At 35.9% G+C, this 12,209-nt stretch overlaps 2 non-coding genes across 2 annotated transcripts; both read left to right on the forward strand.

Annotated features, from left to right (window-relative positions):
* The first annotated feature begins 8,573 nt into the window (after nt 1-8,573).
* Nucleotides 8,574-8,646, forward strand: TRNAR-ACG (transfer RNA arginine (anticodon ACG)). The gene has a single exon. It is a non-coding gene; the product is annotated as a tRNA-Arg (tRNA).
* A 3,395-nt stretch (nt 8,647-12,041) lies between these two features.
* Nucleotides 12,042-12,114, forward strand: TRNAR-ACG (transfer RNA arginine (anticodon ACG)). Its single transcript has one exon. It is a non-coding gene; the product is annotated as a tRNA-Arg (tRNA).
* The last annotated feature ends 95 nt before the right edge of the window (nt 12,115-12,209 follow it).

Raw genomic sequence — 12,209 nt, forward strand, 5'->3', positions numbered from 1 at the left:
TAGTACTCTGCGTTGTGGCTGCAGCAATCCCATTTCGAAAACGTGTCACAGCATTTTGATTTTGTTTCAAAATCATCCATTTTTTCACAATACTGAATCTTAAGAAAATTTCAGAAAGTAAGCAGATTCTTTGAAGGTGCTTGCACTATTTGTGTTTAATGCTTATTATAAAGCTATCTTAACATGCTTTGAATAATTTAATTGTGAATCATTGTACTAAAGGACTGGGAATTTGACATAAATTCTGGAATTCAGGAAAGAAGAATGTTTGGGCTCTGTCTGAGTAAGTTCATCACATTTTTTAAAGATCTTTTAGCAGTCACAAGGATTATTTTACCTAAAATGTTTTTGGGAAACAATCCCTGCAGATAGTGTACAGTCAATTTCCAAAATGTGATTCTGTATATACTTCAATAACCATAAAACTCCAAAACTGGCTCAAAAACAGGAAAGACACTTCAATTACTACAGGGCACCTGGGCCAGTGGCGCAATGGATAACATGTCTGACTACGGATCATAAGTTTGTAGGTTCGACTCCTACCTGGCTCGCTAAAATTGACGTGATCGTATAGTGGTTACTACTCTGCGTTGTGGCTGCAGCAACCCCGGTTCGAAAATGGGTCACAGCATTTTGATTTTGTTTCACTATCATCCACTTTTTCACAATACTGAATCTTAAGAAAATTTCAGAAAGTAAGCAGATTCTTTGAAGGTGCTTGCACTATTTGTGTTTAATGCTTATTATAAAGCTATCTTAACATGCTTTGAATAATTTAATTGTGAATTATTGTACTAAAGGATTTGGGATTTTGACATAAATTCTGGAATTCAGGAAAGAAGAATGTTTGGGCTCTGTCTGAGTAAGTTCATCACATTTTTTAAAGATCTTTTAGCAGTCACAAGGATTATTTTACCTAAAACGTTTTTGGGAAGCAATCCCTGCAGATAGTGTACAGTCAATTACCAAAATGTGATTCTGTATATACTTCAATAACCATAACATTCTGAAAACAGGCTCAAAAACAGGAAAGACACTTCAATTACTACAAGACACCTGGGACAGTGGGCAATGGATAACGTGTCTGACTATGGATCATAAGTTTGTAGGTTCGACTCCTACCTGGCTTGCTTAAATTGCCGTGATCGTATAGTGGTTAGTACTCTGCGTTGTGGCCGCTGCAACCCCGGTTCGAATCCGGGTCACGGCATTTTGATTTTGTTTCTCAATCATCCATTTTTTCACAATACTGAATCTTAAGAAAATTTCAGAAAGTAAGCAGATTCTTTGAAGGTGCTTGCACTATTTGTGTTTAATGCTTATTATAAAGCTATCTTAACATGCTTTGAATAATTTAATTGTGAATTATTGTACTAAAGTACTTGGAATTTGACATAAATTCAAGAATTCATAAAAGAAGAATGTTTGGGCTCTGTCAGAGTAAGATCATCACATTTTTTAAAGATCTTTTAGCAGTCACAAGGATTATTTTACCTAAAACGTTTTTGGGAAACAATCCCTGCAGATAGTGTACAGTCAATTTCCAAAATGTGATTCTGTATATACTTCAATAACCATAAAATTCTGAAAACAGGCTCAAAAACAGGAAAGACACTTCAATTACTACAAGACACCCGGGACAGGGGGCAATGGATAACGTGTCTGACTATGGATCTGTAGATTGTAGGTTCTACTCCTACCTGGCTCGCTTAAATTGCCGTGATCATATAGTGGTTAGTACTCTGCGTTGTGGCCGCAGCAACGCCGGTTCGAATCCGGGTCACAGCATTTTGATTTTGTTTCTCAATCATCCATTTTTTCACAATACTGAATCTTGAGAAAATTTCAGAAAATAAGCAGATTCTTTGAAGGTGCTTGCACTATTTGTGTTTAATGATTATTATAAAGCTATCTTAACATGCTTTGAATAAATTAATTGTGAATTATTGTACTAAAGGACTGGGAATTTGACATAAATTCTGGAATTCAGGAAAGAAGAATGTTTGGGCTCTGTCTGAGTAAGTTCATTACATTTTTGAAAGATCTTTTAGCAGTCACAAGGATTATTGTACCTAAAACGTTTTTGGGAAACAATCCCTGCAGATAGTGTACAGTCAATTTCCAAAATGTGATTCTGTATATACTTCAATAACCATAAAACTTTAAAACAGGCTCAAAAACAGGAAAGACTCTTCAATTGCTACAAGACACCTGGGACAGTGGGCAATAGATAATGCGTCTGACTATAGATCAGAAGATTGTAGGTTCGACTCCTACCTGGCTCGCTTAAATTGCCGTGATTATATAGTAGTTAGTACTCTGCGTTGTGGCTGCAGCAATCCCATTTCAAAAACGTGTCACAGCATTTTGATTTTGTTTCAAAATCATCCATTTTTTCACAATACTGAATCTTAAGAAAATTTCAGAAAGTAAGCAGATTCTTTGAAGGTGCTTGCACTATTTGTGTTTAATGCTTATTATAAAGCTATCTTAACATGCTTTGAATAATTTAATTGTGAATCATTGTACTAAAGGACTGGGAATTTGACATAAATTCTGGAATTCAGGAAAGAAGAATGTTTGGGCTCTGTCTGAGTAAGTTCATCACATTTTTTAAAGATCTTTTAGCAGTCACAAGGATTATTTTACCTAAAATGTTTTTGGGAAACAATCCCTGCAGATAGTGTACAGTCAATTTCCAAAATGTGATTCTGTATATACTTCAATAACCATAAAACTCCAAAACTGGCTCAAAAACAGGAAAGACACTTCAATTACTACAGGGCACCTGGGCCAGTGGCGCAATGGATAACATGTCTGACTACGGATCATAAGTTTGTAGGTTCGACTCCTACCTGGCTCGCTAAAATTGACGTGATCGTATAGTGGTTACTACTCTGCGTTGTGGCTGCAGCAACCCCGGTTCGAAAATGGGTCACAGCATTTTGATTTTGTTTCATTATCATCCACTTTTTCACAATACTGAATCTTAAGAAAATTTCAGAAAGTAAGCAGATTCTTTGAAGGTGCTTGCACTATTTGTGTTTAATGCTTATTATAAAGCTATCTTAACATGCTTTGAATAATTTAATTGTGAATTATTGTACTAAAGGATTTGGGATTTTGACATAAATTCTGGAATTCAGGAAAGAAGAATGTTTGGGCTCTGTCTGAGTAAGTTCATCACATTTTTTAAAGATCTTTTAGCAGTCACAAGGATTATTTTACCTAAAACGTTTTTGGGAAGCAATCCCTGCAGATAGTGTACAGTCAATTACCAAAATGTGATTCTGTATATACTTCAATAACCATAACATTCTGAAAACAGGCTCAAAAACAGGAAAGACACTTCAATTACTACAAGACACCTGGGACAGTGGGCAATGGATAACGTGTCTGACTATGGATCATAAGTTTGTAGGTTCGACTCCTACCTGGCTTGCTTAAATTGCCGTGATCGTATAGTGGTTAGTACTCTGCGTTGTGGCCGCTGCAACCCCGGTTCGAATCCGGGTCACGGCATTTTGATTTTGTTTCTCAATCATCCATTTTTTCACAATACTGAATCTTAAGAAAATTTCAGAAAGTAAGCAGATTCTTTGAAGGTGCTTGCACTATTTGTGTTTAATGCTTATTATAAAGCTATCTTAACATGCTTTGAATAATTTAATTGTGAATTATTGTACTAAAGTACTTGGAATTTGACATAAATTCAAGAATTCATAAAAGAAGAATGTTTGGGCTCTGTCAGAGTAAGATCATCACATTTTTTAAAGATCTTTTAGCAGTCACAAGGATTATTTTACCTAAAACGTTTTTGGGAAACAATCCCTGCAGATAGTGTACAGTCAATTTCCAAAATGTGATTCTGTATATACTTCAATAACCATAAAATTCTGAAAACAGGCTCAAAAACAGGAAAGACACTTCAATTACTACAAGACACCCGGGACAGGGGGCAATGGATAACGTGTCTGACTATGGATCTGTAGATTGTAGGTTCTACTCCTACCTGGCTCGCTTAAATTGCCGTGATCATATAGTGGTTAGTACTCTGCGTTGTGGCCGCAGCAGCGCCGGTTCGAATCCGGGTCACAGCATTTTGATTTTGTTTCTCAATCATCCATTTTTTCACAATACTGAATCTTGAGAAAATTTCAGAAAATAAGCAGATTCTTTGAAGGTGCTTGCACTATTTGTGTTTAATGATTATTATAAAGCTATCTTAACATGCTTTGAATAAATTAATTGTGAATTATTGTACTAAAGGACTGGGAATTTGACATAAATTCTGGAATTCAGGAAAGAAGAATGTTTGGGCTCTGTCTGAGTAAGTTCATTACATTTTTGAAAGATCTTTTAGCAGTCACAAGGATTATTGTACCTAAAACGTTTTTGGGAAACAATCCCTGCAGATAGTGTACAGTCAATTTCCAAAATGTGATTCTGTATATACTTCAATAACCATAAAACTTTAAAACAGGCTCAAAAACAGGAAAGACTCTTCAATTGCTACAAGACACCTGGGACAGTGGGCAATAGATAATGCGTCTGACTATAGATCAGAAGATTGTAGGTTCGACTCCTACCTGGCTCGCTTAAATTGCCGTGATTATATAGTAGTTAGTACTCTGCGTTGTGGCTGCAGCAATCCCATTTCAAAAACGTGTCACAGCATTTTGATTTTGTTTCAAAATCATCCATTTTTTCACAATACTGAATCTTAAGAAAATTTCAGAAAGTAAGCAGATTCTTTGAAGGTGCTTGCACTATTTGTGTTTAATGCTTATTATAAAGCTATCTTAACATGCTTTGAATAATTTAATTGTGAATCATTGTACTAAAGGACTGGGAATTTGACATAAATTCTGGAATTCAGGAAAGAAGAATGTTTGGGCTCTGTCTGAGTAAGTTCATCACATTTTTTAAAGATCTTTTAGCAGTCACAAGGATTATTTTACCTAAAATGTTTTTGGGAAACAATCCCTGCAGATAGTGTACAGTCAATTTCCAAAATGTGATTCTGTATATACTTCAATAACCATAAAACTCCAAAACTGGCTCAAAAACAGGAAAGACACTTCAATTACTACAGGGCACCTGGGCCAGTGGCGCAATGGATAACATGTCTGACTACGGATCATAAGTTTGTAGGTTCGACTCCTACCTGGCTCGCTAAAATTGACGTGATCGTATAGTGGTTACTACTCTGCGTTGTGGCTGCAGCAACCCCGGTTCGAAAATGGGTCACAGCATTTTGATTTTGTTTCATTATCATCCACTTTTTCACAATACTGAATCTTAAGAAAATTTCAGAAAGTAAGCAGATTCTTTGAAGGTGCTTGCACTATTTGTGTTTAATGCTTATTATAAAGCTATCTTAACATGCTTTGAATAATTTAATTGTGAATTATTGTACTAAAGGATTTGGGATTTTGACATAAATTCTGGAATTCAGGAAAGAAGAATGTTTGGGCTCTGTCTGAGTAAGTTCATCACATTTTTTAAAGATCTTTTAGCAGTCACAAGGATTATTTTACCTAAAACGTTTTTGGGAAGCAATCCCTGCAGATAGTGTACAGTCAATTACCAAAATGTGATTCTGTATATACTTCAATAACCATAACATTCTGAAAACAGGCTCAAAAACAGGAAAGACACTTCAATTACTACAAGACACCTGGGACAGTGGGCAATGGATAACGTGTCTGACTATGGATCATAAGTTTGTAGGTTCGACTCCTACCTGGCTTGCTTAAATTGCCGTGATCGTATAGTGGTTAGTACTCTGCGTTGTGGCCGCTGCAACCCCGGTTCGAATCCGGGTCACGGCATTTTGATTTTGTTTCTCAATCATCCATTTTTTCACAATACTGAATCTTAAGAAAATTTCAGAAAGTAAGCAGATTCTTTGAAGGTGCTTGCACTATTTGTGTTTAATGCTTATTATAAAGCTATCTTAACATGCTTTGAATAATTTAATTGTGAATTATTGTACTAAAGTACTTGGAATTTGACATAAATTCAAGAATTCATAAAAGAAGAATGTTTGGGCTCTGTCAGAGTAAGATCATCACATTTTTTAAAGATCTTTTAGCAGTCACAAGGATTATTTTACCTAAAACGTTTTTGGGAAACAATCCCTGCAGATAGTGTACAGTCAATTTCCAAAATGTGATTCTGTATATACTTCAATAACCATAAAATTCTGAAAACAGGCTCAAAAACAGGAAAGACACTTCAATTACTACAAGACACCCGTGACAGGGGGCAATGGATAACGTGTCTGACTATGGATCTGTAGATTGTAGGTTCTACTCCTACCTGGCTCGCTTAAATTGCCGTGATCATATAGTGGTTAGTACTCTGCGTTGTGGCCGCAGCAACGCCGGTTCGAATCCGGGTCACAGCATTTTGATTTTGTTTCTCAATCATCCATTTTTTCACAATACTGAATCTTGAGAAAATTTCAGAAAATAAGCAGATTCTTTGAAGGTGCTTGCACTATTTGTGTTTAATGATTATTATAAAGCTATCTTAACATGCTTTGAATAAATTAATTGTGAATTATTGTACTAAAGGACTGGGAATTTGACATAAATTCTGGAATTCAGGAAAGAAGAATGTTTGGGCTCTGTCTGAGTAAGTTCATTACATTTTTGAAAGATCTTTTAGCAGTCACAAGGATTATTGTACCTAAAACGTTTTTGGGAAACAATCCCTGCAGATAGTGTACAGTCAATTTCCAAAATGTGATTCTGTATATACTTCAATAACCATAAAACTTTAAAACAGGCTCAATAACAGGAAAGACTCTTCAATTGCTACAAGACACCTGGGACAGTGGGCAATAGATAATGCGTCTGACTATAGATCAGAAGATTGTAGGTTCGACTCCTACCTGGCTCGCTTAAATTGCCGTGATTGTATAGTAGTTAGTACTCTGCGTTGTGGCTGCAGCAATCCCATTTCGAAAACGTGTCACAGCATTTTGATTTTGTTTCAAAATCATCCATTTTTTCACAATACTGAATCTTAAGAAAATTTCAGAAAGTAAGCAGATTCTTTGAAGGTGCTTGCACTATTTGTGTTTAATGCTTATTATAAAGCTATCTTAACATGCTTTGAATAATTTAATTGTGAATCATTGTACTAAAAGACTGGGAATTTGACATAAATTCTGGAATTCAGGAAAGAAGAATGTTTGGGCTCTGTCTGAGTAAGTTCATCACATTTTTTAAAGATCTTTTAGCAGTCACAAGGATTATTTTACCTAAAATGTTTTTGGGAAACAATCCCTGCAGATAGTGTACAGTCAATTTCCAAAATGTGATTCTGTATATACTTCAATAACCATAAAACTCCAAAACTGGCTCAAAAACAGGAAAGACACTTCAATTACTACAGGGCACCTGGGCCAGTGGCGCAATGGATAACATGTCTGACTACGGATCATAAGTTTGTAGGTTCGACTCCTACCTGGCTCGCTAAAATTGACGTGATCGTATAGTGGTTACTACTCTGCGTTGTGGCTGCAGCAACCCCGGTTCGAAAATGGGTCACAGCATTTTGATTTTGTTTCACTATCATCCACTTTTTCACAATACTGAATCTTAAGAAAATTTCAGAAAGTAAGCAGATTCTTTGAAGGTGCTTGCACTATTTGTGTTTAATGCTTATTATAAAGCTATCTTAACATGCTTTGAATAATTTAATTGTGAATTATTGTACTAAAGGATTTGGGATTTTGACATAAATTCTGGAATTCAGGAAAGAAGAATGTTTGGGCTCTGTCTGAGTAAGTTCATCACATTTTTTAAAGATCTTTTAGCAGTCACAAGGATTATTTTACCTAAAACGTTTTTGGGAAGCAATCCCTGCAGATAGTGTACAGTCAATTACCAAAATGTGATTCTGTATATACTTCAATAACCATAACATTCTGAAAACAGGCTCAAAAACAGGAAAGACACTTCAATTACTACAAGACACCTGGGAAAGTGGGCAATGGATAACGTGTCTGACTATGGATCATAAGTTTGTAGGTTCGACTCCTACCTGGCTTGCTTAAATTGCCGTGATCGTATAGTGGTTAGTACTCTGCGTTGTGGCCGCTGCAACCCCGGTTCGAATCCGGGTCACGGCATTTTGATTTTGTTTCTCAATCATCCATTTTTTCACAATACTGAATCTTAAGAAAATTTCAGAAAGTAAGCAGATTCTTTGAAGGTGCTTGCACTATTTGTGTTTAATGCTTATTATAAAGCTATCTTAACATGCTTTGAATAATTTAATTGTGAATTATTGTACTAAAGTACTGTGAATTTGACATAAATTCTAGAATTCAGGAAATAAGAATGTTTGGGCTTCCTTCTGAGTAAGTTCATCACATTTTTGAAATATCTTTTAGCAGTCACAATTATTATTTTACCTAAAACGTTTTTGGGAAACAATCCCTGCAGATAGTCTACAGTCAATTTCCAAAATGTGATTCTGTATATACTTCAATAACCATAAAACTCTGAAAATAGGCTCAAAAACAGGAAAGACACTTCAATTACTACAAAACACATGGGCCAGTGGCGCAATGGATAACGTGTCTGACTACGGATCAGAAGATTGTAGGTTCGACTCCTACCTGGCTCGCTTATATTGCCGTGATCGTATAGTGGTTAGTACTCTGCGTTGTGGCCGCAGCAACCCCGGTTCGAATCTGGGTCACGGCATTTTGATTTTGTTTCTCAATCATCCATTTTTTCACAATACTGAATCTTAAGAAAATTTCAGAAAGTAAGCAGATTCTTTGAAGGTGCTTGCACTATTTGTGTTTAATGCTTATTATAAAGCTATCTTAACATGCTTTGAATAATTTAATTGTGAATTATTGTACTAAAGGACTGGGAATTTGACATAAATTCTTTAATTCAGAAAAGAAGAATTTTTGGGCTCTGTCTGAGTAAGTTCATCACATTTTTTAAAGATCTTTTAGCAGTCGCAAGATTTATTTTACCTAAAACGTTTTTGGGAAACAATCCCTGCAGATAGTGTACAGTCAATTTCCAAAATGTGATTCTGTATATACTTCAATAACCATAAAAATCCAAAACTGGCTCAAAAACAGGAAAGACACTTCAATTACTGCAGAGCACCTGGGCCAGTGGCGCAATGGATAAAGTGTCTGACTACGGATCATAAGTTTGTAGGTTCGACTCCTACCTGGCTCGCTTAAATTGACGTGATCGTATAGTGGTTAGTACTCTGCGTTGTGGCCGCAGCAACACCGGTTCGAAAACGGGTCACAGCATTTTGATTTTGTTTCACTATCATCCATTTTTTCACAATACTGAATCTTAAGAAAATTTCAGAAAGTAAGCAGATTCTTTGAAGGTGCTTGCACTATTTGTGTTTAATGCTTATTATAAAGCTATCTTAACATGCTTTGAATAATTTAATTGTGAATTATTGTACTAAAGGACTGGGAATTTGACATAAATTCTGAAATTCAGGAAAGAAGAATGTTTGGGCTCTGTCTGAGTAAGTTCATCACATTTTTTAAAGATCTTTTAGCAGTCACAAGGATTATTTTACCTAAAACGTTTTTGGGAAACAATCCCTGCAGATAGTGTACAGTCAATTACCAAAATGTGATTCTGTATATACTTCAATAACCATAAAATTCTGAAAACAGGCTCAAAAACAGGAAAGACACTTCAATTACTACAAGACACCCGGGACAGTGGGCCATGGATAAAGTGTCTGACTATGGATCTGTAGATTGTAGGTTCGACTCCTACCTGGCTCGCTTAAATTGCCGTGATCGTATAGTGGTTAGTACTCTGCGTTGTGGCAGCTGCAACCCCGGTTCGAATCCGGGTCACGGCATTTTGATTTTGTTTCTCAATCATCCATTTTTTCACAATACTGAATCTTAAGAAAATTTCAGAAAGTAAGCAGATTCTTTGAAGGTGCTTGCACTATTTGTGTTTAATGCTTATTATAAAGCTATCTTAACATGCTTTGAATAATTTAATTGTGAATTATTGTACTAAAGTACTTGGAATTTGACATAAATTCAAGAATTCAGAAAAGAAGAATGTTTGGGCTCTGTCAGAGTAAGTTCATCACATTTTTTAAAGATCTTTTAGCAGTCACAAGGATTATTTTACCTAAAACGTTTTTGGGACACAATCCCTGCAGATAGTGTACAGTCAATTTCCAAAATGTGATTCTGTATATACTTCAATAACCATAAAATTCAGAAAACAGGCTCAAAAACAGGAAAGACACTTCAATTACTACAAGACACCCGTGACAGGGGGCAATGGATAACGTGTCTGACTATGGATCTGTAGATTGTAGGTTCTACTCCTACCTGGCTCACTTAAGTTGCCGTGATCATATAGTGGTTAGCACTCTGCGTTGTGGCCGCACCAACGTTGGTTCGAATCCGGGTCACGGCATTTTGATTTTGTTTCTCAATCATCCATTTTTTCACAATACTGAATCTTAAGAAAATTTCAGAAAGTAAGCAGATTCTTTGAAGGTGCTTGCACTATTTGTGTTTAATGCTTATTATAAAGCTATCTTAACATGCTTTGAATAATTTAATTGTGAATAATTTTACTAAAGGACTAGGAATTTGACATAAATTCTAGAATTCAGGAAAGAAGAATGTTTGGGCTCTGTCTGAGTAAGTTCATTACATTTTTTAAAGATCTTTTAGCAGTCACAAGGATTATTGTACCTAAAACATTTTTGGGAAACAATCCCTGCAGATAGTGTACAGTCAATTTCCAAAATGTGATTCTGTATATACTTCAATAACCATAAAACTTTAAAACAGGCTCAAAATCAGGAAAGACTCTTCAATTGCTGCTAGACACCTGGGACAGTGGGCAATGGATAACGCGTCTGACTATAGATCAGAAGATTATAGGTTCGACTCCTACCTAGCTCACTTAAATTGTCATGATCGTATAGAGTTTAGTACTCTGCGTTGTGGCCGCAGCAACCCCGGTTCGAATCCGGGTCACAGCATTTTGATTTTGTTTCTCAATCATCCATTTTTTCACAATACTGAATCTTGAGAAAATTTCAGAAAATAAGCAGATTCTTTGAAGGTGCTTGCACTATTTGTGTTTAATGATTATTATAAAGCTATCTTAACATGCTTTGAATAAATTAATTGTGAATTATTGTACTAAAGGACTGGGAATTTGACATAAATTCTGGAATTCAGGAAAGAAGAATGTTTGGGCTCTGTCTGAGTAAGTTCATCACATTTTTTAATGATCTTTTAGCAGTCACAAGGATTATTTTACCTAAAACATTTTTGGGAAGCAATCCCTGCAGATAGTGTACAGTCAATTTCCAAAATGTGCTTCTGTATATACTTCAATAACCATAAAACTCTGAAAAAAGGCTCAAAAACAGGAAAGACACTTCAATTACTACAAAACACGTGGGCCAGTGGCGCAATGGATAATGCGTCTGACTACGGATCAGAAAATTGTAGGGTCGACTCCTACCTGGCTCGCTTAAATTGCTGTGATTGTATAGTAGTTAGTACTCTGCGTTGTGGCTGCAGCAGCCCCATTTCGAAAACGGGTCACAGCATTTTGATTTTGTTTCACAATCATCCATTTTTTCACAATACTGAATCTTAAGAATATTTCAGAAAGTAAGCAGATTCTTTGAAGGTGCTTGCACTATTTGTGTTTAATGCTTATTATAAAGCTATCTTAACATGCTTTGAATAATTTAATTGTGAATTATTGTACTAAAGGACTGGGAATTTGACATAAATTCTGGAATTCAGGAAAGAAGAATGTTTGTGCTCTGTCTGAGTAAGTTCATTACATTTTTTAAAGATCTTTTAGCAGTCACAAGGATCATTTTACCTAAAACGTTTTTTGGAAACAATCCCTGCAGATAGTGTACAGTCAATTTCCAAAATGTGATTCTGTATATACTTCAATAACCATAAAACTCCAAAACTGGCTCAAAAACAGGAAAAACACTTCAATTACTAAAGGGCACCTGGGCCAGTGGCGCAATGGAAAACGTGTCTGACTACGGATCATAAGTTTGTAGGTTCGACTCCTACCTGGCTCGCTAAAATTGACGTGATCGTATAGTGGTTACTACTCTGCGTTGTGGCCGCAGCAACCCCGGTTCGAAAATGGGTCACAGCATTTTGATTTTGTTTC

This window comes from Taudactylus pleione, unplaced genomic scaffold, assembly GCF_031769625.1.
Source record: "Taudactylus pleione unplaced genomic scaffold, aTauple2 ptg000551l, whole genome shotgun sequence".
In the NCBI taxonomy this organism is placed as follows: domain Eukaryota; kingdom Metazoa; phylum Chordata; class Amphibia; order Anura; family Myobatrachidae; genus Taudactylus; species Taudactylus pleione.